Raw genomic sequence first — 25978 nt, 5'->3', positions numbered from 1 at the left:
GCGTTTGGAGCTATAACCGGACGGTTCGTTCAGCCGCTCTCAGTCTGTTCACAGGCAGTTCCATCGGGTCAGAATCAGTGCCACTTCCTGGTCCTTTTACATGTCTGGCTGATGTAGGATCTCCTCTTTACCCTTCTCTCTCAGGATTTTCTTAGTTATTTGCATGTATTTGTTTTTTCTTTTTTCTTTCTTTTTAAATTTAGTAGAGGACTGGAGGTGGTGGCTCGTGCCTATAATCTCAGCACTTTGGGAGGCTGAGGCAGGTGGATCAGTTGAGGTCAGGAGTTTAAGACCAGCCTGGCCAACATGGCGAAACCCCATCTCTACTAAAAATACAACAATTCACTGGGCCTGGTGGCGCATGCCTGTAATCCCAGCTACTTGGGAGGCTGAGGCATGAGAATCACTTGAACCCGGGAGGTGGAGGTTGCAGGGAGCTGAGATTGCACCACTGCATTCCAGTCTGGGTGACGGAATGAGACTCTGCCTCAAAAAAAAAAAAAAAAAAAAAAAATTTAGTAGAGATGGTGTCTCCCTATGTTGCCCAGGCTGATCTCAAATTCCTGGGCTCAAGCAATCCTCCCGCTTCAGCCGCCCAAAGTGCTGAGATTGCAGGCATGAGTCACCATGCCCGGCCTATTTTTGTATATAATTTTTAGAGTTGGCTTGTCTGAGTCTGGTTCCCCCAGCCCCTCCCCACAAACACTATTGTAAGTGTCCTTAGGATTGACGCAGCTTCCCTTCTGCCTTAGGAAGGAATGGGGTTGTGTGGCTGGCTTCCGTTCCCCGTGTGCTCCAGTGCTGGCATCACGAATGTGGCGTGTCCCACTCTGATGGCTCCCCTCTGTGCTCAGGATTCTCGGGGCGCCGCCTCCTTGCGTTTTTAATTCACCACAAAACATTTTGTCCAAATTTTCATCAACTCAATGGAAAGTTCTTCTGGAGACGTTCGTGTTCATTCGTTTGCTTGTTTCCTTTCTCCTTTTCTCTTGGAGCACTTTCGTTTCTTGCCTCCCCCCTCATTTTTTTTTTTTTTTTTCTTTTTAGAGACAGTGTCTCATTCTGTCACCCAGGCTGGAGTGCAGCGCTGCAATCTCAGCTCACTGCAGCCTTGACCTCTTGGGCTCAAGTGATTCTCCCACCTCAGCCTCCCAAGTAGCTGGGATCACAGGGACACGCCACCACACTCAGCTAAGATTGTTTTAGTTTTTTGTAGAGACAAGGTGTCGCTGTGTTGCCCAGGCTGGTCTCAAACTCCTGGGCTCAAGCGATCTTCCCACCTTACGTTCTCAAAGTGCTGGGATTACAGGCATGAGCCATTGTACCTGGCCTCATCTTTAAAACAGGTAAATTTTTACTTGACTAGCTATTTGAAAAAGTTTGTATGGAAAATGAAGCCAGAGCCATATTCCAGTCTAGCAGAGTTTTTGTTGTTGATTTTAGCTTTAAGTACAGGTCTTCACCTATCAGGCTTTTAACAGCTGATACAGCTTCTCTTTTCCCTTTCCCCACAGATACTGCACTTTGCAGATAGGGCCTGTTCTGTTCCTGGTTCACTCTCCCTCCTCTCTTCCAGGAACGGAACAAGGTCAGGGAAGCACTTGCTGCCAGCCCATGTTCCTACTCCTGAAACAAGGAATTAGGTCCTACCCTCAGGGCGTGCCCTTGCCTTTGAGAAATGCCCTCTGCTCTTTCTGCAGTCTGTAACGAGGCATCTGTATGTCTTTGACACAGCCCTTGCCGAGTTCCTGCGGCCTTTGGTAGCCCCCACCACCACCACCATTTCTAGCTCTTAGTTTTAATGAAAATGAAGTTTGCATTTTTGCTTTTCATTATCTTTTTTTTTTTTTTTTTGCTTTTGGATGATTTACAAGGATAGTGGAGGAGTGCTAGCTTCGTGATGCCTTCTTCAAGTCTGAAATCTGTCTTGTTTTCTGATCAATGCAGCCAAAGAAATGCATATTCCTCCAAGCGCTGCTTTGCTTTAACCATGTCTCATAAATCTCGACATCCTCATGTTTCCCTTGTCTTTCCCTTGTGGGACTTATAACTCAACTCATTTTGCTTTAACTTAAATGGAATTTTTCCTTAAGTTTCTAGATTTGTGGAATTTTATTTTTTTGTCTGTTACTGATTTCTAATATTTTTACATTCTGGTCAGAGAATTAAATTACTATGACGTTAACTCTTCTGAGAGGGAAATATTAGTTCTTAAACTACAATTATCAATTTATCTGTTTTTGTCAATTGTTGCTTTATGTGTTTTGAGGTCCACTGTTAGGTGCATATATGTTTAGGTTTTTTGCCTTCTTGATCTTTTCCTCCCTTTAGTAAAGTATGTAACATCCTTCATAACCCCTCATGTTGTATTTCACCAAAAAACCTATTTTGTCTGACATGAAAATTGCTATAGGCCGGGCACAGTGGCTCACTCCTGTAATTGCAGCATTTGGGGATGCTAAAGTGGGAGGATCGCTTGAACTCAGAGGTTCCACACCAGCCTGGACAATGTAGTGAGACATCATCTCAGAAAAAAAAAAAAAAAAAGGGCCAGGCAGAGTCGCTCATGCCTGTAATCCCAGCACTTTGGGAGACAGAGGCAGGAGGATCACTTGAGCCCAGGAGTTCGAGGCTGCAGTGAGCTGTGATTACACACTGCATTCCAGGCTGGGTGAGGGAGCAAGACCCTGTCTCTACAAAAAAAAAAAAAAAAAATTATAAGGCGGGAAGGAGTGGTTTAACTGTGCAGTGGAACACTACGGGTAGGTCCAGTTAGGTCAGGACAGAGAGGCAGCCCCTGCTTTTTGCAAGGTGAAGGTCACTGCTGGTCTAAGTGTGGTCTTGCAGGAGTAGCAGAATTGTCGTTCAGTCCTTCCTGGCTTGGGGAGAGGATGGGAGATGGGATGGACAACATATCCAAGAAACTTCGCTCTGAAAATCAGCAGTGAAAAGAGGCCATATTTATGAAGATGTGGAGTCAAGAGGGGAGGCTCACAAGCTGTCATGTAAAGCCTGCCAGTAGGCAGTGGGAAATGGGATGACTCGGGAGAGAAGTCCTGGAGGAGGCAGGGGAAGGGGCTCAGTGCCCGTGTGCAGGGCTGGCCTTTAATAGGACAGAGGCAGAGGTGGGCACCGAAGCCAGAAGGTTGATGGCAGCCAGTGCTGTGCACTTGCCCAGCCTGCAAGCTGACAAGCAAGCCTAGCGGGAGACAGGAGGCTCCTGGGTCAGAGACCAAGGGCTCTGTCCACATAGCAGGCAGCTGGGCAGGCAGTGGCTGCAGGTGCAGTGGGTGTGCATCTCAACTGAGGAACCCAGGCCTGGGGACCGAGTCCTAGAGCAACCACAAGCACCTGCCCTCCAAGTCCTAGAGCGCCACAAGCACCTGCCCTGGGCCTGAGGGAGATGCTTGCTCCGACTTCTGAGCTGCTTGCTGGACAGACACCCTTGAAAAGGGTCTGCAGCAGCGGCCGGGGCAGCCTCCACCGTGCGGGAGTGCACAGGCCCCAGGGAGGCTGTCTGTGGCCCCAGCAGCTGGCCTGGTGGTGGGAAATGGTTCTGGCAGATTCCTTTCATTTCCTCTTACATGCTCAGCATCCAGGCTGAGAGCCCGAGGCCGGCCACAGGCTCTGAAGGAAGAAGGAGCAGTGTAGGAGGCTTGAGAAAGCAGGTTGTAAAATGGTGGGTTGGCGCCTCAGGAAGCAGATCCAGCAGAAAGTGAAGAGGGCCACCAAGCTCTCCGTGAGACCAGGGAGCTGGTGACCACAGGAGTCACCTGGGGCCAAGGCCGTGCTACAGGAAGGAGCGTTCCTGACACAGCGGCACACGTCCACCGAGGCTGAGAGTGTGGGTGGCCTGGGAGGGAAGGCGGGGCTGGTGTGGATCAGTTAAGATGCTTTTAGCTACAAGTCACAGGACAGGATATGAAAGTGACGTGAACCAGAGCTTCCCAGCCTTTATCTCCTCGTGGTAACTGGAAAATGACACGCTTTGCTAAAATAAGGAGAGAACTGAGGGGTCCGTATCCCAAGTGCCCAAAATGGTCTCAGCAGGCGGCATGCACGGCCCTGTGGCAGGATGCGCTGACTGAGGCACAGGAGCTCATCAGAGCCCTCGGTCCCAGGTAAACGGGCCTCAGGTGGCCCCCCTGGGATTCTCTTTTCTCCTAATAGCTCCGCAATGGCTGCAGAGACTCTCACCATCCCCTGAGAAGGCCAAAAGGTGAAGGGCCTCTCTCTCCTGATTCTTTTTCTTTTAATCAGGGAGGGAGAAGCTGCCCAGAGCCCTCAGCAGACCTGCTGTCCATCTGCTGGCTGTGGGGCTCATGTTGACTCCCTATGACCCGGCTGCAGGAGCCTGTCTTAACAGAGTCTTAGACCCTGAGCCCTGTGAGTGAGTCCATGTCCCTGAGAGCCTGCTGCCTGAGCTGCCAAGAGGCAGGAAAGCTGGGGAAGCACTGGGGGCCTCAGCAGGTGGAGGAGGTGGCCAGACGCAGGCCCTGCCGTGCCCCTGCCTCCCTAGGCTGAGACAGGGTGGCTGCTATTTATTTTTTCTTTATTATTTATTTTAGAAACACGGTCTCACTATGTTGCACAGACTGGGCTAGAACTCCTGTCCTCAAGCAATCCTCCTGTCCCAGCCTCCTGAGTAGCTGGGATTACAGGCGGGAGCCACCATGCCTGGCAACGGCTGGCATTTCTTAGCAGCGGTGTTGCAATTAAAAAGCAAGCAAGAGGCCGGGCGCAGTGGCTCACGCCTGTAATCCCAGCACTTTGGGAGGCCGAGGTGGGTAGATCACGAGGTCAGTAGATCGAGACCATCCTGGCTAACACGGTGAAACCCTGTCCCTACTAAAAATACAAAAAATTAGCCAGGCGTGGTTGCAGACGCCTGTAGTCCCAGCTACTCGGGAGGCTGAGGCAGGAGAATGCTGTGAACCCGAGAGGCGGAGCTTGCAGTGAGGCGGCATTGCACCACTGCACTCCAGCCTGGGGGACAGAGACTCCATCCCAAAAAAAAAAGCAAGCAAGAAAGATACATTTCAGCATAAGTCCATGGGCTTTTGATTCACCCTGTGAAGGATTTAGGAAAAGACTAAAGTGGGTAATGCAGTTGAGTTGTTTAATGATCTGCGAAGTGTCTTGATGTTTTCCTTGTGTTTTGAATATTTGAGCATGCTTAACTGAATTATCTGTGTGATATTTTTACTTCACGTAAGAATACTTTCCTTAAAACCTTGGAAACTGCATTGGTGAAGTAAGGGGTACCACTTAAGGGCACCAGGTTTCTGGTTAAGATACGACACTGCGCCCTCCAGTGCACTGACACTAGGACAGAGCGCAGCTCAGGAGTCGCTCACCAGACAAGCAGTCTGAAAGCTCCATTCTAGAAACGGAGAGGGAGTTTTCTCCTCTTTTTTAAACATGTTTCATGCATTGTAGGTAACAGAGTATGCACACTACACAGTCATGATTAGAGTTTAAAGTAATAGTGTTCCTAGGCACAGTGACTCAGCCTGTAAACCCAGCACTTTGGGAGGCTGAGCTGGGCGGATCACTTGAGCCCAGGAGTTCAAGACCAGCCTGAGCAACATCTCTGCAAAAAAAAAAATAATAATAATAATGAAATGATACTGAAATAGTTAACAATTTAGTGGCATCTAAATTAATGACATGAACAACTATTGTAGGACATGGTGTTTAGTCACAACGTCACACAGCTGTGTTGAACAGCCATACTCCTCTTGGACCTGGGATAGGCCCCGAGCCACCCTCCTGCTCATGTCCTCAGCCCTCCTTTGCCAACCTATCCAGACCCAGCAGTCACCCCGTCCCAGGGCACAGCCAACCTCTGAGGCTGGAACAGCTGCCTGGAGTTGGGGCTCCCCCATACACCCTGGATGCGGCTCTTTGGAGGACCCACCTCCAAGCCTAGCCTCCTGCGTTTGGAGGTGGCCTAGCCTCCTCCTCTCTTTGGAGGACCCACCTCCAAGCCTAGCCTCCTGCGTTTGGAGGTGGCCTAGCCTCCTCCTCTCTTTGGAGGACCCACCTCCAAGCCTAGCCTCCTGCGTTTTTATGACAGCCTCAGATAGGTCTCCCACACAGACTAGTGGGTCCCAGCACATCCAACCTCATCTCCCTCCCTTCTTCCCCCAGCCACCTGCACTCCAGCCTGCCTGCACCTGTGGGTGCCCCCCAACCCCTGTGTACCTGTGGGTACCCCACCTGCAGACCCTGCAGCACCTGCAGGCACCCTCCTTGTTTGCCCAGCACCTGCCTCCTCCAAAGGCTACACAAGAGACCTGTCCCCCATCCAGCTTCCTTCCTTCCTGCACCAGCCCCAGGCCATGCCATTTTTCTTCCTAAACTTGATTCCATCCGTCTGCTTCAGAATGTCTCTGAGGGCAGGGGCATGGTCTGCAGGTGGGGTACCCGTTAGGTGCACAGGGGTGGGGGGGCACCCACAGGTGCAGGGGCATGATCCTTGATTCCTGTCCACTTCACGTACAGGGAGATAACTGGGAGGGATGGGAGCATGGGAGGCCCCAAGTCTACAAAACCCAGGAGTCTCAGAAAATGTTAGCCTCAGATAATGCTAGAGAAACTACCAAGCATTATCCAAAAAAATGTGAGGCTTGAAAAAATGACACTTCCTGGATGGAAGCATTAAATATACAAACGCAGCAGTTTTCTCCAAAGTAAAGTAATCTGTAGTGTCATTCTAATCAAAATACAGACATAATTTCTCACCACCCCCGCCCCCACCCCCACCTCCGGCCGCTCAGTGGAGCCTGGTAGATAAGAATGTAGTTGTTCTCCAGGAGCCAAGGAAAGAAAGAACTATTCAACAATTGGCAGGGTGGGAACACAGCTCCCTCTGATCTCCGCTTCCTCTCACGGGGACCACACACTACCAGCCATTCCAGGCCGAGGGAGGGACTCCAAGGCAAACCACTAAAATACGCAGAAGTAGAATGGAGTATTTACAAATGGCCGGAAGAGGGTTAACCTTAGATACGGGTGAAGAAATCACAGATTTCTAAGGTAGTGTTTTTACCCGAAAAATCATCAAACTGGAAAGATATTCTTCAGCAGCACAACAAAAGTCAGCGTACATAAAGAGCACGGCAGACTGAGTGGCACCCAGTGAGGACGGAAGCTCTCCCTAAGGCAGTTCCAGAGAAGCACCCAGGAAGATGTCTGACCTCACCCCAAAGAAGTACCTGCTTCTGAAGCTGACCCCCTGCAGCAGGTCTGCCTCCACCTCCTTAGAGTGCACCTTATGCGTGTGTATCAAGTGCCCAAATGTCCTTTCAGGACCCGGTACAGGGACCAGCCACCCAAGAGTCTGTCCCACATGTGTGGGCAGCTAAGCACCGCAAGTTCCGGAGCACCTCGCTGGGGCAAAGGATGCTCCAAACCCCATCTCCGGATGCGTGGGGCATCCTGCACTAATGAATAACACCACATCAGGTTTCAGTCCTGCACTAATGAATAACGCCACATCGGGTTTCAGTCCTGCACTAATGAATAACACCACATCGGGTTTCAGTGGACTATGTTCCTTCTCCCTCTTCTCTTACTCCCTCCCAGTCCCTACCCACCAGGCCACAACTGCCCAGTCCCCCTGCACCCCTCCAGACTCCCCAGCCACCCTCAGAACAGAAGTGGTTTTTTAAATATATGTGTATATCCTGTTTTCTTTTCAATTGCATGTTGTGTGGGCAGCTTGCTTTTTTATCTATGTCTGCAGTGTTTTTCTGTGTCAGTGCACACAGAGCTGACAGATCTTTCTGGTAGTTTTGTGAGCCGCCGGTTCGGCTCACCTCCCTTTGTTTTGGTGTCTGATGTTTGTGGACACTTGGACGGCCTGTCGTTTTTAGCTCTTAAGACAGTGAACCTCCTGTGCGTGTGCCCTGCGTGCTCACAGAGGCTGCTGTTAGATCAGGCTGCTGTTAGATCAGAAGGGAAATAGCTGGGTCAAAGGTAGGGGCAGTTTGAGTTCTGAGTGCTGTTACCCAATTGCCCCCAGGACATTGGCCCCCTGCTCCTGGTTGCAGGCATGAGGCACCTTTCCTCACTCAGTATTGGTGGATTTAGCAAATGGTTTGGGTGTTTGTTTGTTTGTTTGTTTGTTTTTTGGCCAATCTGATAAGTCAAAACTGATACTTCGTTATTGGTTTTAATTTGCCTTTTTTTTTCTAGTCCATTTTATTTTATGTATTTATTTTGAGATGGAGTCTCACTCTGTCGCCCAGGCTGGAGTGTAGTGCCGCAGCCATGGCTCACTAAAGCCTCAACCTCCCAGGCTTCTCAACCTCCCGGGCTCAAGCATTCCTCCTTCCTTAGCATTCCGAGTAGCTGGGACCACAGGCACGTACCACCACACCGGGCTAATTTTTTACATTTTGTAGACAGGATTTTGCCATGTTGTCCAGGCTGGTCTTGAACTCCTGGGCTCAAACAGTCCTCCCACCTTGGCCTCCCAAAGTGCTGGATTACAGGCATGAGCACCTGGCCTAATTTGCCTGGTTGTTGTTTGAGTCAGGATCTCCCTCTGTCATCCAGTAGAGTGGTGCAATCTCAGCTCACTGCAAACTCCACCTCCTGGGCTCAAGTGATCCTCCCACCTCAGCCCCTGGAGTAGTTGGGATTACGGCGTGCGCCACCATGCCTTGCTAATTTTTTAATTTTTTTGTAGAGATGGGTTTTCCCCATGTTAGCCCAGGCTGGTCTCGAACTCCTGGGCTCAAGTGATCCACCTCGGCCTCCCAAAGTGCTGGGATTACAGATGTGAACCATCGCACCTGGCCCAATTCGCCATTTTTAAATGATGAGGTTGGTCATTTTTCCTATCAATTGGCCATCTTATATGTGGTTTATGTGTTGTTGCCATTTTTGTCCCTTTCAAAGGGGACTAGGAAAGCTGGCAACAGAAAAATGGGTGTTTGTTGTGACTTCTGAAAGTCAGGGACTCGAAGCGAGACAGGAGCTTTCCGGAGAGGGCCCTGCTGTGGGGGGACCTAGACTGGAGACCAGAGGGAGGGCTGCAAGCCTGGTTTACAGATACATGTAATCGGAATGGTTCTGTGTGTTTTCCTTGAGTATTTGTTGAGTGCCTACTAAGTGCCAGACACCATACCTGGTATTTCACCTGTGCTCAGGTCTTTAGGCTGAGGCTGTACAGCTACTACCATCCCATCATCAAATGCAGAAACTGAGGCCCAACACTACATGGCCACAGAGCCCATAGCTGAGGGTCCCAAGACCCAGCCCTCGCTCTGCACCCTGGAGTTCTGGAAGGGACTCGTCTGATTAGAGCAGGGGGAGGGCCAAGCATGTCCTGGGGTCAGAGGAGATGATGGGCCGGAGCTTCTGAGGAATTTGGCTGTGCTGTGGGGGTGGGGAAGACTGCATAGGAGAAGTGGGTAGGGCCGCCACGTGGGGCCTCATCGAGATTGGGGCCAGGGCTCAGTGGGCCGCCCCTGGGCTGCTCCCTGGGGGTGGGAGTTGGAGGCGGTCCCTGCCATGCACCCTGTGGGTGGGTGGAGGTGAGTGATTTTGTTTTCTTCTGGGTGGAGGCCCCCCTCCCTCCCACCCTCACTCCCCACCCCACTCTCCAGCTGCAGAGGATGGTTTAGGAGCAAAAATGGTCACAACTTTAAAGGGGGTCCCATGTTAATGCTGGCTTTTTTTTTTCTTTAAAAAATTTGTTCTTTTGAAATTTATATTTGTTTCTCCACAAATTTTGAGATGTTTCCTTTAAAAAAAAAAAAAAAAAAAAAAGGTTGTGGCCAGGCGCGGTGGCCCACGCCTGTAATCCCAGAACTTTGGGAGGCTGAGGCGGGTGGATCATGAGGTCAGGAGTTCAAGACCAGCCTGGCCAAGATGGTGAAACTCCATCTCTACTAAAAATAAAAAAAATTAGCTGGGCACGGTGGCAGGCACCTGTAAACCCACCTACTCCAGAGGCTGAGGCAGGAGAATCGCTTGAACTCGGAGGGTGGAGGTTACAGTGAGTCAAGATCTCGCCACTGCACTCCAGCCTGGGCGACAGAGTGAGACTCCATCTCAAAAAAAAAAAAGAAAAGGTTGCATAAATTTTTTGTATTTTTGAGACAGTCTCCCTCTGTTGCCCTGGCTGGAGTGCAGTGGTGCGATCTCAGCTCACTGCAGCCTCCACCTCCCAGGTTCAAGTGATTCTCCTGCCTCATCCTCCTGAGTAGCTGGGACCAGAGATGTAAGCCACCATGCCCAGCTAATTTAAAAAAACTTTTTTTGTACAGACAGGGTCTTACTATGTTGCCCAATATGGTCTTGAACTCCTGGGTTCAAGCAATCGTCCCATGTCAGCCTCCCTAAGCGCTGGGATTAGAGGCGTGAGCCACCATGCCTGGCCCATAAAATGTATCTTAAGGTCGCATAATTCTGTTAACTGGCTGCTAACTTGGTTAATTTTTTTAAACTGTTTATAGAATTAGAGCATTTCTGGGCAGTTTTGTGTGTTGAAGACACCTTGTAGCCAGGCTTTTCTCATCTAAAGATCCAAAGGGAAAGAAGGACAAAAGCCGCCCCCTCTTGCCCCCTCTTGCCCCCTCTTGCCGGACAGCCCGAATGCTGGTGGAGCCTCCGCCGGAGATCACACAGGGCTCCAGTGACTGCGCCCTGCTCGGCCCCAGTGGTTGCTGCAGACTGGGGCTCTTTGCTCAGATGAAGGCCAAGTCCGGTCACAGCCCCAGCTGGTGGAGTCAGGATCTGAATCCAAGCCCTGGATCCAGTCCAGGCCAGAGCCTCCTCTGCAGAGAAGGTACTAGGTGCCCATGCACAGGGTGACTGACAACCTCGTGGAGTGGAGGCAGTGGTGTTCCTGCGGGCAGGCTTGGTCTTCTGAGGCCATGTCAGTGCCACCCCAGGGCCGCCCTCCATGGCAGTGTGGGGCCAACAAGCCTGTCTTCCCATTTTTCTGAGAGAGGCTGGAAATCCTGTTCTTTTTATATATAAAGTGTTTCCTTTTCAAAATATTGGCAACTAAGTAAATCCAAACAGAGTATGGGCCAAATCAAGGCACACTCCTGCCCTACAGGTGGCCCTCCAGCTAAGAGTCATGTTTACAATTTTAGAGGTTTGGTGGGCTCCCGTGGGACCACGCCTGGGGATGGAGTGGCTATGGGGGAGTGTGTCTCCACTCCCACACCTCGCCGCTGAGAAGACAGAGCATGGGATTGCAACACCCGAGCTCCAGCCACCCTCCACCTAGTCACTGTGGCCCTGCAGGGGCTGCCAGCCTCTGCATTCAGGAGCCAGTGGGCGCCGAGGACACACTCCCTCCATCCCCTGCCTGGTGTCCTGTGCTTTTGAGCTGAGACTGTTCTGGGCCTTTCCTGAAAGGATGGTGGAACTCCAGAGTGGTATTTCAGTGTGATTGGCCTCTGCAGGACCAGCTGGGCTCCCAAGACATAAAAACATGCCCTGAGCATTTGGCCTCAGCACCAGCTCATCCTCACGCCCCTGCCCCTCCCCGCTCACCCAGCCAGAAGCCCCCATGCTGCCTCCGGCCCCCACCTCTGCAGGCACTTTTGTGCTTCTTGTGACACCCAGGGCTTTCGTTCATTTCATTCAGGAGAGCAGGTCAGGATGGCCCCGCCATGGATGGGTGAGGAGCCAGCTGTGACACGTTAAGGAACGGGGGACAGTGAAGAATAGTCTGTGCCTCCTCTGTAAACGCGCAGGGAACGTTAAGTCCACTCTTCCATCTGTGGTCTCACTCTGTACTGACGAGGGAACCCCCTCAGGGCCCAGGTAACCTGCACTAGAAGGTGCACATCAGGCTCCTGATGGCCAAGGTGAGATGGACAGCCCAAGACAGCTGCAAAACCAAGCTGCAGGGCAGGCAAGGCGGCCTTGGGGCTCTTATTTATTTACTTTATTCTCGCTCTGTTGCCCAGGCCAGAGTGCAGTGGTACAATCTTGGCTCACTGTGGCCTCAACTTTCCAGGCTCAAGTGATCCTCCTGCCTTGGCCTCCTGAGTAGCTGAGACTACAGGTGCACATCACCACAGCTGGCTAATCTTTTTACATTTTATTTTTTGGTAGAAACGGGGTCTCACTATGTCACCCAGGCTGGTCTCGAACTCCTGGGCTCAAGCGGTCCTGCCGCCTTGGCCTCCCAAAGTGCTAAGATGACAGGTGTGGGCCCCATGCCCGGCCTGGCGTGGAGCCCTTCACCCAAACATGAACCAGGAGGTGAGCTTGGTAAGGAGCACGTGGGCTCCAGGAACGCAAGGGGGAATGAATGGAGGCAGCTCCTCAGTGTGCAAAAACATGCAGCGCAGGCCTCACTGGTCACTGTCCCGGCAGCCTTGCAGTGGGATCAGGACAGTCCTGCTGTCCAGGAAGGAGAAGACCCTGCTCTCTTGTTTCTCAGTACCTGCCCCTGTCCTTCTAGCCCCATTGCTGCTCTCAAGACAAGCTGTGACTGAGCGGGTCACGCTGGTGACATTTTATGAGGCTGGACGCACAGCCCCACAGCACCTTGTCACTGAAGCTACAGGAATCCAAGAACCGGTGCTCTGGCCAAGAAGGGAGCACTGGGGTGCCCTGAATGGCGCGGACAACCCCAGCCCCCCGCCTTCACTGATTGTTATGACCTGTGGCTTCTGAAGAAGGACAGGGCAGTCTCAGAACTTTCTGAGAAACGGATGGTCAAGTAGATGTTTGTTAGCTCTTTTCTTGAAATTGTAATGATGAAACCATGACTGCCACTTAGGAAAGTAACTTGTGTTGAAATAACTTTTAGAACAAAGTAAATACATTAAGAAATAACCAAATCGGCTTACTTTCTGATAATATTTATTCTATGGCCACACAACGGCTGGCACTCACTTCTGCTTCTGGCCAGGCTGTAGTTATAAGGACCAGACTTTAATGTTCCTCCATAAACAACTAGAAAACTGGACAAAGTATATGAAACAACTGTTTGCAGACATTTGACAACTGGTCAAACAAGACCGAGATCCCGAACAAGACCGAGACCCTGGACAAGTCCGAGATCCCGGACAAGACCGAGACCCTGGACAAGTCCGAGATCCCGGACAAGACCGCCACCCCTGTGGGAAGGGAGACAGGCAAGGTAAACCCTGGGGCCCTGGCCTTCTGCCTGAAGGCCGTTTCTGGGCTGCCGGCCCAGGGAGGGAAGCAGGGCCTGAGCAAAGCTGAGCGCCCTTACGGAGCTGAGACTGCACTGGGGTCTGGGGAGACAGAAGGAGCCGGCATTTCAGGGCAGAATCCCGCAAGGAGGAAACTGCAGAAAAGAGCTCCAGAAATCTGCACAGGGTTCTGTTGAGTGTACTGAGGACCAGCCTGCACACGTATAGAAGAAAACTCCACAAAGCCAGGCAAAGAGGAGAAAGGAGCATGTAAGGTGAACAACTTCCAGAGCTCGCACATGGTCATGACATACTGAAGCTACAGCCGGGGTGATGGGTCCCCAGTGATCACTGTGGACATTCAGTGGAGACTCAGGAGGAGCCACACCGTGGGAACAGGGCTGATGCTGTCTGCAGTGAAGGCTCGTCTAGAACCTACCTGAGAAACTGCAGCTACAGAAATCCAAGGCCGGGCCTGGTGGCTCACTCCTGTAATCCCAGAACTTTGGGAAGCCGAGGTGGGCAGATCGCCTGAGGCCAGGAGTTCACAACCAGCCTGGTCAACTTGGTAAAACCCCATCTCTACTAAAAATACAAAAATTAGCCAGGCGTGGGAATACAGGTGCATGCCTGTAATCCCAACTACTCGGGAGGCTGAGGCACGAGAATCACTTGAACCTGGGAGGCAGAGGTTGCAGTGAGCCGAGATCGCGCCACTGCACTCTAGCCTGAGTGACAGAGCAGACTCTTGTCTCAAAAAACAAAACAAAACAAAACACACCACATAACCCAACTTTCACCCAAAACAAGGCCCAACACTCTTTAGAAGACAAGAAGGCGAGCACCATGGCTCACGCCTGTAATCCCAGCACTTTGGCAGGCCAAGGTAGACGGATCACTTGAGGTCAGGAGTTCACGACCAGCCTGGCCAACTTGGTAAAACCCCGTCTCTACTGAAAATACAAAAATTAGCTGGGTGTGGTGGCAGGTGCCTGTAATTTCAACTACTTGGGAGGCTGAGGCACGAGAATCACTTGAACCTTGGAGCTAGAGGTTGCAGTGAGCCGAGATTGCACCACTACACTCCAGCCTGGGTGAAAGAGCAGACTCTGTCTCAAAAAACAAGAAAACATGTAACCTAACTTTCTATCAAAACAAGGCCCAACATGCTTTAAAAGATAAGAAGACTGGATGTGGTGGCACATGTCTGTGGTCCCAGCTGCTTGGGAGGCTGGGGCAGGAGTATCGTTTGAGCCCGGAAGGTCAAAGCTGCAGTGAGCCGAGATCACGCCACTGTGCTCCAACCTAAGCGACAGAGCAAGACAGCCTCTCAAAAAAAAAAAAAAAAAAGCCCAGGCACTGAGAGGCCAAGGTGGGTGGATCACGAGGTTAGGAGATTGAGACCATCCTGGCTAACATGGTGAAACCCCGTCTCTACTAAAAAAAAATACAAAAAAATTAGCTGGGCGTGGTGGCGGGCGCCTGTAGTCCCAGCTACTCGGGAGGCTGAGGCAGGAGAATGGCGTGAACCCGGGAGGCGGAGCTTGCAGTGAGCCGAGATCACGCCACTGCACTCAAGCCTGGGCAACAGAGCAAGACTCCGTCTCAAAACAAAACAAAAACAAAAAACAAAAAAACAAAGTCTGTCTTTGATTCTCTTTTTGTGCTGAGGAGATGATGAGGCTGTCTTCTGTCTACTTCTTCTCCAGCACATATGCTCTTTTTTCTTTTCTTTTTTTTTTTTTTCTTTGGCTCACCACAACCTCCACCTCCAGGGTTCAAGCGATTCTCCTGCCTCAGCCTCCCAAGTAGCTGGGATTACAGGCATGTGCCACCATGCCCAGATAATTTTTGTATTATTAATAGAAACAGGGTTTCTCCATGTTGGTCAGGCTGGTTTCCAACTCCCAACCTCAGGTGATCTGCCTGCCTCAGCCTCCCAAAGTGCTGGGATTACAGGCATGAGCCACCGCACCCGGCCTCTTTTTCTTTTTAAATAGAGCTGCGGGGGGCCCTGGAGCGGTGGCCATGAACACCGGTCTCATTCTCCAAAATGAAGGCTGTGGGGCTCAAGATTTTCCACTCATGAGAACAATCGCTGTGTGACTTGTCAGTATAACCTTCATCAGGTTCGAGATCTCGGCCGGGCGTGGGGGCTCACACCTGTAATCCCAGCACTTTGGGAGGCCAAGATGAGTGGATCGCCTGAGGCCAGGAGCCTGGTCAACATGACGAAACCCTGTCTCTACTAAAAATACAACAATTAGCCTGGCACGGTGGCAGCATCTGTAGTCCCAGCTACTCGGGAGGCTGAGGCAGGAGAATCACTTGAACCCGGGAGGTGGAGGTTGCAGTGAGCTGAGATTACATCACTGCACTCCAGCCTGGGCAACAGAGCAAGAATCCATCTGGAAAAAAAAAAATTCCTGATTAACTAGAACTTCCATTAAAGTTAGGTGTTAAACTTTGTAAGATGTTTTTTTCTGTGTTAAGATAATCATATGATTTTTTTATTTTCATGTGTTAATGTAATGAAATACGATGATAGATTTTCTGATGTTGAATGAACCTTGCGTTATTGAAATACACTTGAGGCCGGGCGCGGTGGCTCACGCCTGTAATCCCAGCACTTTGGGAGGCCGAGGCGGACGGATCACGAAGTCAGGAGATCGAGACCATCCTGGCTAACATGGTGAAACCCCGTCTCTACTAAAAAATAGAAAAAATTAGCCGGGTGTGGTGGCAGGCGCCTATAGTCCCAGCTACTCGGGAGGCTGAGGCAGGAGAATGCCATGAACCCGGGAGGTGGAGCTTGCAGCGAGCCAAGATTGAGCCACTGCACTCCAGCCTGGGCAACAGAGTGAGACTCCGTCTCAAAAAAAAAAAAAAAACAAGAAATACACTTGATAAATATACTTGAGAAATATTTTTAAATACTTTTTTGATTTGACTTGCTCATGTTTTTATATACAGTTTTTGCAGCTATGTTTATAAGTTAAATAGGCCTACAGTTTTCTTTTCTTGTGTTGTTCTTTTCTGGTTTGGGAACCAAGATTACTTTACCTCATAAAATGAACTGGGCAACTTTTTCTACTTTTTTAAATAATTTAAATAAGATGGGCCAGACGTGGTGGCTCACGCCTGTATTCCCAGCACTTTGGGAGGCTGAGGCGAGAGGATCGCGAGGTCAGGAGTTCGAGACCAGCCTGGCCAGCATGGTGAAATCCCGTCTCCACAAAAAAAAAAAAAAAAAAAAAATTAGCTGGGCATGGTGGTGGGCACCTGTAGTCCCAGCTACTCAGGAGCCTGAGGCAGGAGAATTGCTTGAACCCAGGAGGCAGAGGTTGCAGTGAGCCGAGGTCGCACCACTGCACTCCAGCCTGGGCAACAGAGCGAGATTCTGTCTCAAAATAAATAAATTAATTAATAAGATAGGAATTGACTATTGAAATTTTGGTTTCCTTGAAAATTCAACAGAACCACCTGTAAAACCATCTCAGCCAGGGGATCTTTTGGGATGGGAAGTGTTTGATTGTCATTTCAATTTCCTTAACAGTTATTGGGGCTGGGCATGGTGGCTCACACCTGCAATCCCAGCATTTTGGGAGGCTAAGGTGGGAGGATCACTTGAAGCCAGGAATTCGAGACCAGCCTGGGCAACAAAGCAAAAGTCTGTCTCTGCTTTAAAAATAAAACAGGCAAGGTGCGGTGGTTCACACCTGTAATCCCAGCACTTTGGGAGGCCAAGGCGGGTGGTCACTTGAGGCCAGGAGTTTGAGACCAGCCTGGCCAATATGGTGAAACCCCATCTCTACTAAAAATACGAAAATTAGCTGGGTGTGGTGGCCAGCGCCTGTAATCCCAGCTACTCGGGAGGCTGAGGCTTGAAATTCACTTGAACCCCAGAGGCAGAGATTGCAGTGAGCCAAGATCACACCACTGCACTCCAGCCTGGGCGACAGAGCAAGACTCTGTCTCAAAAAAAAAAAAAGTTATTGAGCATTTCAATTGGCTTTTTTTGTTGTTGCTGATTTTGGAACTTTTCGTTTCATCTAGCTTACTGGTTTAATTTACGAATTGCATTTGACTCACTAGTGAGTGGCCTCCTGGCCTCGCTGTGCAGCTCTGTTGTCTCCCCTCTGGTGTTCATTTGCTCTCCCTTTTTTCCTTTTTTTGTGTTTTTGCTCTTCTTCTTTTGTTTTGTTTTTTGAGATGGAGTCTCAGTCCGTCACCCAGGTTGGAGTGCAGTGTCCCTATCTCAGCTCACTGTAACCTCCACCTCCCGGGTTCAAGCGATTCTCCTGCCTCAGCCTCCCAAGTAGCTGGGATTACAGGTGCCTGCCACCATGCCCAGCTGATTTTTGTTTTTTGTTTTTTGTTTTTTTTTTTTGAGACGGAGTCTTGCTCTGTCACCCAGGCTGGAGTGCAGTGGTGCAATCTTGGCTCACTGCAAGCTCTGCCTCCCGGGTTCACGTCATTCTCCTGCCTCAGCCTCCCGAGTAGCTGGGACTACAGGTGCCCACCACCACGCCCAGCTATTTTTTTGTATGTTTTTTGAGTAGAGACGGGGTTTCACCGTGTTAGCCAGGATGGTCTCGATATCCTGACCTCGTGATCCACCCGCCTCGGCCTCCCAAAGTACTGGGATTACAGGCGCGAGCCACCGTGCCCGGCATAAATAATTCATTTTATGATTTTCTTTATAACCAAAAATTATTCAGTAGTAGGTTTTACAATTTTGAAGCAGAAGCAGGATGAGAGGTTTTGATGTTGGTTTCAAATTTTATTGTGTTACGTTTGAAATGAATTGAGACTTGCTCTGTGGCCTGATATGATCAGATTCTAGACATGGTCTGTTTGCCAAAAGAGAAAGTAAATCATCTGCCTGCAAGGTTAGACCTCCTGTGCCTCATGACTCAAGTCAACCAGTCCCTGTTGATTAATGAGTTTTTTCCAGGAGTACGTGGGTTTGTTTGTTTTTGAGGAACATGGATGAGTTAACACCTTCATCTACTCTGTTACCTCTTTCCTGCAGCTCTGTCCGTCAGTACTTGACATGTTTTGAAGTTGTACCTTTTTATTTATTTTTTCTTTTTTTCTGCATCTGAAGTCTTACCTTTTAAAATACAGAGTTCTGGCCAGGTATGGCAGCTCACGCCTGTAATCTCAGCACTTTGGAGGCCGAGGAGGGTGGATCACTTGAGGTCAGGAGTTCAAGACCAGCCTGGCCAACATGGTGAAATCCCATCTCTACAAAAAATACAAAAATTATCTGGGCGTGGTGGCAGGCACCTGTAATCCCAGCTACTCAGGAGGCTGAGGCAGGAGAATTGCTTGAACCCGGGAGGTGGACATTGCAGTGAGCTGAGATCACACCACTGTACTCCAGCCTGGGTGACACAGCGAGACTCTGTCTCAAAAAAAAAAAACAGACTTCTTTGCCTTTTATGACATTTTCTGCCTAATTCTATTTTATTTTTTAATTTTTACTTTTTCTGTCTTTTTAACTGGATCTTTTATTGTTGGATTTTTTTTTTTTCATTTTTTATTTTTTTGAGACGGAGTCTCACTCTGTCTCCCATGCTGGAGTGCAGTGGCGCAATCTCAGCTCACTGCAAGCTCCGCCTCCCGGGTTCACGCCATTCTCCTGCCTCAGCCTCCCGAGTAAGTGGGACTACAGGTGCCCGCCACCATGCCCGGCTAATTTTTTATATTTTTAGTAGAGACGGGGTTTCACCGTGTTAGCCAGGATGGTCTCGATCTCCTGACCTCATGATCCACCTGCCTCAGCCTCCCAAAGTGCTGGGATTACAGGTGTGAGCCACCGTGTCTGGCCGGATCTTTATTTTTAAAAAATTCCATCTAGGAATTCTTTTTAATTAGTCAGTTTACTCATCTATAAATATCCATTGAACTATTGTCTACTGGAACTTAATCTCCATATTATTTATTTTCCATTTGTTTCATTTTCCTACATTCTTGTTTTACACTGGAGAAATCAAGTTTTCCTCTGCTGTTTTACAAGTTACACATTCTAATTTTGTCCTGTGGTAACATCTGCCAGCTCACACCAGGCTCACAGAACCTTATGCCTCGCAGCCGCCTCATAGGCCCCTCGCAGGCGTGTGCTCCACACGCTCCCCTCTGCGCCACCCCAGCCCTGGAGTCTGAGCTCTCCTGTGGGGCGCTGGGGCCACTTGGTTTCCTGTCCATGTCTTGCTCTCTTACGGCTTATTCTGAGCTCTTTCTCCTCCGTCCTTCAGTGACTCCCCCAGGACTTTCCGTGTGGGCCTCGGGCAGAACAAGGCTGCATATCCCGCCTGTGTAGGAAGCCCTGTTATTGTATCCCTGTAGGTATTTGGAGGTTGATGTTTAACATGTTTTGATATGAAGATGTAGAAGGATTTTGTGTAGGTTTGGCCTTATCCATATCCTGTCTTCATCGGCCTCCTCGAAGAACTTCATTCTGTCCTAAAGGAAGCAGTCGCAGCTTAAAGAGTGTGAGCACGCGCCCACTTCACACAGACACACCCGGCCTGCCCCGCCCCGCCCCACCCTGCCCTGGAGAAAGCGAGGCTCCTTCCTTTCCAGGACGCCCCTGGAGATGCCGGCCATAGATCTTCAGTGAAACGCTTCATTCTCTGTTCATACAATTAGGAAACTATAGCTGTCCCAGCTAAATTTCAGGACAAATTAGCCCAGCTGGTCACGCTCACAGTCACTGCCTCCACCAGAACTGATGCGGACCCCTGGGAACCGAGGTGTTTGCTCTGTGACTTGGGAAGGACAGCGGAAGGTATTTCCATTTAGCTCTTGTGGCCAGATTTTTTTGTGAATGAAAATCTGTTGTGCATCTTGGACACCGTCACATGTACTACCCTGTGTATTTCCGTTTAAAACTCAGAGCCAGTGACAACATGACACCAATGCAACACAAGCAAGAGAGATCCTGCCCTGAAACTCACTGTTGTTTTAGGCTTTTGGCGGACCCTGCTATAAATGTGCAAATTTTATGCCCAGTCTGTGACCAGGGCTGAACCTCCTTCCTGAGGGGCTGGGGGACTCCTCCAAGGAGCAAGAACAGCCCGGCTGTCCACAGAGGAGCCCGTTTTCAGGGGTGGGAGCACAGGTCAGGCGCTCTCTCAGCAAAACTCCAGGACCCGGGCAAGCCATCACACTAGCAGCCAGAGCGGCCGCAGGTCACTCATCTCTGCCACTTGCTCTCTGAGTGCTCCAGAGTCAAGGACTGCGGCTTGGCCAAGGGGACAGTGGCCTGTGGCCTCTGACTCTGAGCTTGGAGAAGGCTTGCTGCTCCAACATCACGTGGACAGAGGCAAGGAGGCACGTGGGATGGGGAATGGGGATAGAGACCAGCCTGCCCCAGGAGCAGGTGGGTCCACCAGAAATGCTCATGCATTTTCTGACCAGGACTTCCATCCTGAGGTGTGTGCAGAGTGACCCAAAGCCCCCTCGTCCGTGCCGTGACTCTGGGCCCTGGAGCCCACCCCCTTTCTGTAGAAAAGCCTATTCTGGAGGCATCTGTCCTAAGAGCACCCGATGGCACTGTAGGATGCTGAGAGCAGCTGAGGCAGGAGGGCCGGCGGCTGTTCCCTCCCAGAGTCCCATCTCAGGTGGACGCCAGTCCACGACTTCCAGCCCAGGGGCTAATGTGTCTTCTCCAGTCCACGTGGCAGGTGTTGCCAGGGGAGCGGGCAGTGCAGCTGTTGGACAGCAGGGGGTGTTTCTTCAACCCAGGCTGCCCTCCTCCTCCTGCCACAACAGGGCCCCATTCATTCTGGAACCTGCAGACCAACTCCATCCGCTCATCCTCACAGTGTGCCGAGCGCCAGGCCCAGAAGCACGCACCTACCTGGGGGCCTCTTCCTCCTCCTTTCTGGCGGGGGGCCGCTTTGGCCCCTGATGCTAACCTCGCCCTGTGTGCCGTGCAGCTGGAGTCAAACGGAGGTGCAGAGACGCCATGGAGGGCGACAAGGCACACAGCAGTGTCCGAGGCAGCCACTCCCCACTCCCGCAGCATCCGTGCCCCACCCGGGTGCCAAGCCGCTGTGCCATGCACCCCCCCACCCCCAGCCTGCTGCAGGCGTGTGGGCCTGTGCCTCTTTTCCCAGGGGAGCCAAAAACCCTGGGATCCAGAGGGTCATTGCCCAGATCTCTGGAGAGCAACTCCAGGGGCCTGGTCTCCAAGGGAGAAGAGGGAGTGGGGAGAGGCCTTTGGCCAGGTATGTGGCCCTCAGTGTCCCGAGCAGGTCAGGCAGCTGATATGTGTGTGGCTGGCGTAGCTCCTGCAGAGCCAGGCTCCCTGGAGGAGCGTGTGGCCTCCTTCCCAGCTGTCCGTCCTCCTGCCGAGACATGCAGGGAGCAGCCCTGAGACATGGGTCTCAGGCAAAGTGAGTGGCAGGCAGTGCTGTTCCCCAGGGACATGGCGGTGACCTTCTGGTCTGTGGCCCTGAGATGCTAGGGTGCCCACCTGGAGCTGTAAGCTGGCCTGGCAGACCTGGGAGGGCCCCATGGGCCCCTTTTGAAAGTTTCCTTTTCATGAATTTTACCCAGACTCTCCCCTGCAACTGGCCCATGCTGCTTTTTGCTGTCCCCAGACAGTGCCAACAGAGACCACGAGTTGTCTAAACACCACCCCAAGCACTCAGCACTCAGTGCAAAGTCTTGGCCCAAGGGGCATGAGGCCAGCATTCCTCACTTTAGGACCAGGAAACAGTTCCCATGCCTCCGAAACAGCGGAGACAGCTGCCACTTCCTGTTGCCCCAGCTCAGCCTCTGCCTGTCACTTTCTTTCCGGGGCCTCAGGGCCTTCTTCTGCCTTTACTCCTCTGAAAGGTAGGAGAAGGGTGGGGTGCGGAGATACCCAGAGGCCATCCAGCTCGCAGGCCACTGCCTGGCCCTGGTTCTTACCGTCCCAGCCTCCTAGTGGCCTCCTCGGCACCCACCAGCCTGCAGCCACCTGTGCTTGGGGTTTTTGGCACCTCCCCTTCCTGTGGGCTGAGCTCAGATGGGCTCTGGCCGGAGCCGGCCCAGGAGGAAGGCCATGCGTCCCTGGGTCTCTTCTCGCCCAGGTGAGGCCTGTGTGCCCACCTTCCGCGATGCAGCCTCCGGTAGAGACAGACCACGTCTCTCAAAGCCTTATGCCCACGATGTGTTTCCCTTAAATTCCCTTCCTTGGGGCTCTGGCTTGCACCCCACTACTAGGCGACCCCTCTCAAGGGCTGGGATGGGGCCCACATTGGGCAACACTGACAGGCTGTAGCAGACAGGCCTGGACAGGCTCAGCAGCAGCAGGGGACCTGCCGGTGCCGTTGGGGGAGGAGCCACAGGCGCCCAGAGGAGGTGCTGGCATGAAACAAGGGGTCAGCCTGTGGTTGGCGCCCAGGCCCCTGAGGTCCCACCTCTCCTCTGCTCCAAAGGCCAGCAGGCGGGGCCTGAAGGATCCGGGGTTTCCTGCTGGCCCTGCCTCACCAGGCTGAGTGATGGGTGGCAGGACTGCCCAGAGCCCTGGAGCCTGCAGTGTCCAGTACCCTCCCCTCTTGTGCATCTGCCCAGTGGGGGCTCCGGGCTCCATGTGCCAGTGAGGCGGGGAAGGCAGCTGGACATAGCAGGCCCAGAGCGTCCCCCTGTGGAGGGACCGTGGGAACCAGATCACGTGGGCCTCCCTCCCCTGTACCCCATAGCTCTCCTGTTGTCACACTCAGTCCCACAAAGGCAGCCCCGGGGCCACTGTGACCCCCAGGGCTAAGCTCCAGGAGCTCGGGGTGAGGGTGTCCATTAGGAGACTTTAGCAGGTGAGGGTTGATGCAGGCTGGGGAGACACGGGTGGGCGTGGCCTGTGAGCTTCCCAGGCGTGGGGACCCTGGAAAGGTGCACACAGCTTCTGGAGATTCGGGGTGGGGGAAGCCAAGTTGCATTCGCTGTCACTGTCTGCACTAAAGGCCTGGGTGCCGTGCTGACAGTGATGGGAAAAGCCTTGCTCCCAAGAGACTTGGAAATAATTAGATGCATTTGAGAAGGGTTGATCTTGGGTGCGTGAGGACTCCTGTGGCAGCCAGAGGGGGTTCAGCAGAACAAGGTGAACCAGAGAGAGCAGCGGAGGCTACAGGGAGATGGAAGGGCCTCTGCTACAGAAAGGACTTGAGGCCTGAGCTGCCATCAGGGCCAGGCCCTCCCCAGCCCCAGGGCTGGAGAACCAGGGAAGGTGTGGGCTCACCATCCGGCCCTTCCCAAAGCCCTAGGAAGCCAGGTAGGTGTGCCCAGGGCACTCAGAGAGCCCGGAGCAGCCTGGAGAATGAGCCACCAGAGGCCAACTTGGTCAAGAGCTGGGCTGAGGCTCAGGTGCAGGAGAAGAAACCCACAGGGTGGCCAGAAAGCTGGGGACCAGCTCCATCCCCTTTGTGCTCAGAGTTCTCCTGCCCCCAGGCTGAGACGGGAGCGAGGGCCGCACCTTCCCTGCAATAGGACAGGCTATGTCCTCCCTGAGATTCCACCAGCTTTGAACCTCCAAGGCCGGGCTTGGTGGCCCACACCTGTAATCCCAGCACTTTGGGAGGCCGAGGTGGGTGGATTACGAGATCAGGAGATCGAGACCATCCTGGTTAACATGGTGAAACCCCGTCTCTACTAAAAATACAAAAAACTTAGCGGGCCGTGGTGGCGGGCGCCTGGAGTCCCATCTACTCGGGAGGCTGAGGCAGGAGAATGGCGTGAACCCGGGAGGCGGAGCATGCAGTGAGCCGAGATCACACCACTGTACTCCAGCCTGGGCGACAGAGCGAGACTCCGTCTCAAAAAATAAATAAATAAAAATTTTAAAAACCCTCCAAGTATGGTGCAGCCGCCTGAGGGGACGGAGCCCAGCCCAGGGGGCCCAGCCTCAGCACACACCACGCCCTGGGAGGGGCAAGCAGGCCCCACTCCCCCTCCCCTGGTTAATCACTGCAAGGCCTTGGATGTTTCAGGAACTTTCCAGAAGCTCTGTTCGGGGCCAGAGCACCAGCAGCCCGTGGGGGAGGGGTGCAGGACCCAAGAGGCGCGTTCCTCAGGCTGTGCCCGGCAAACTGTGTGTCCACATGGTTTCCCTGAGGCCCAGTCAGCCCAACGCAGAAAGAGCAGAAAGAGAAATCCCGGCCAGGCTCGGCAAAACAGGTCAGGCGAGAAGGAGGGGTGGAGAGTGGTGGAGGCCAAGAGTGTTTTTACACACCAGTTACTGGGTTGACCTCAGATTAGCATCAGGTAGAAGAATCCGGGGTCACAGGGAGTCACGCCTGGGGCAGCCGCCTTGACACATCCAGCTCCGTGCCTCTGACCTAGGACTGGCTAGGCTGGGGCTGTCCGCTGCCCTGGGGTCCTGGGCTCATGGCCAGTTCCCTGCCACCATCACTGAGGAGGGCTCGGCAAGAAAAGGACCACTGAAGAAACCAGAGCCTGTAAAGTGGATATTCTGAGCTAGGGGCCAGCTCACCCTCCCTGCTCCTCCCTGCCCCGGGGACTGGGACCCACTCACACCTCCCTGCTTCGCTCCAGGATACAGCCAGGGTCCTCCCAGCAGGGCCAGCTCAGGCCTCCCGAGCAAAGGGGCAGGCCCTTCACCCCCCTCCCTCAGCTCACTTTTTCTGAAAATCCCCGCAGGCTTTGTCTCAGGAGGATCAAGCTGGGCAAAGCCCCCAGAAATCCCTGAGCATTACAGAGGGACAACCAAGGCCTCTGGGTTTGAGGAGACGCCTCAGGGTCACAGTGGAGCAGTAGGGCCTGGTCAGAGGACCAGCTTCCCAGCGGGAAGCCCTTTCCACGGGATACCCCACCCTCTGCCAGCCGGTGTGGGGGGATGGGGGGAGGGAGTGGGGATGGGGGTGTTGGCCGGGACCAGGAGATCGGGGGGGGCTTATTGTCAAGAGATAAGGGGTGGGAGCCTTTGTGTGAAGAGGAGAAATTCCTCTGGGCGTTGGAAGCAAAGGGAGCAGGCAGCGTCCAGGGCCCCCCAGGACCCCAGGAGGGGGCCAGGGACTGTGTGACTGTGTGACCCCAGCAAGGCTGCAGGGAAAGGAAGACTGGTTCCAGGTGTCTTTGAGACCCCAAGAGTGGATCAGAGTGGAAGAAGCTGAGATGGGAAGAGGGGCCCAGGGCCAGGGCCGGGAGGGTGTGGCTGCCCCCATGGGCACCGCGCAGCCCAGCTGAAAGTGTGTCATTGCCGGTGTCCCCAAAGCACAGACGCTTCCCAGTCACCCAGGCTGCACACAGACCACACAGGCTGGGCTCCAGCAGGAGGCCTTGGCCGCCCGCTGACCTGCCCGGGTCAGCCTGTCCAGACTGCCCACCGGGCCACACTCAGCCATGTGCTGGAGCCCTCTAGACCTCACCCCAGCCACAATGTGGCCATGCAGTGGACGCTGAGCTCCCATCTTACTGTGGGTTTTTTTTTTTTTTTTTGAGATGGAGTTTGCCCTTGTCCGCCCAGGCTGGAGTACAGTGGCGCAATCTCGGCTCACTGCAACCTCTGCCTCCCGGGTTCAAGCGACTCCGCTGCCTCAGCCTCCTGAGTAGCTGGGATTACAGGTGCCCGCCACCACGCTCGGCTAATTTTTTGTATTTTTAGTAGAGATGGGGTTTCACCATGTTGGCCAGGCTAGTCTTGAACTCCTGACAGGTGATCCACCCACCTCGGCCTCCCAAAGTGCTGGGATTACAGGCGTGAGCCATCAAGCCCAGCCCTTGCATGGATTTTTAATAACATTTTGCTGTTGTTTTACCAAAAAAACCCCACATTCTTAATTCAAAAAATGAAAAATAGAGAAAAACTGGCCAGATAAAGAAGA

The 25978-nt window shown here is 52.5% G+C and overlaps 1 protein-coding gene across 7 annotated transcripts in view; it reads left to right on the top strand.

Moving 5' to 3' along the window:
- The window catches only part of CCDC57 (coiled-coil domain containing 57), a 115068-nt gene that overhangs the window by 88068 nt on the left and 1022 nt on the right, over window positions 1–25978 (top strand). Inside the window, exon 20 of one of the 7 annotated variants that reach the window (XR_010124689.1) lies at window positions 283–2352. The exons of the other annotated variants lie outside the window; for them this stretch is intronic. The gene's annotated coding sequence lies outside the window, so the exon portion shown is untranslated. Of the gene's footprint in view, window positions 1–282; window positions 2353–25978 lie in introns of those variants that run through there. 7 annotated transcript variants of the gene reach the window in all.

This window comes from Pongo pygmaeus, chromosome 19 (genome assembly GCF_028885625.2).
Source record: "Pongo pygmaeus isolate AG05252 chromosome 19, NHGRI_mPonPyg2-v2.0_pri, whole genome shotgun sequence".
Classification (NCBI taxonomy): domain Eukaryota; kingdom Metazoa; phylum Chordata; class Mammalia; order Primates; family Hominidae; genus Pongo; species Pongo pygmaeus.
The sequence above is the reverse complement of the archived record's forward strand: the minus strand, read 5'-3'. Positions and strand labels throughout refer to the sequence as shown.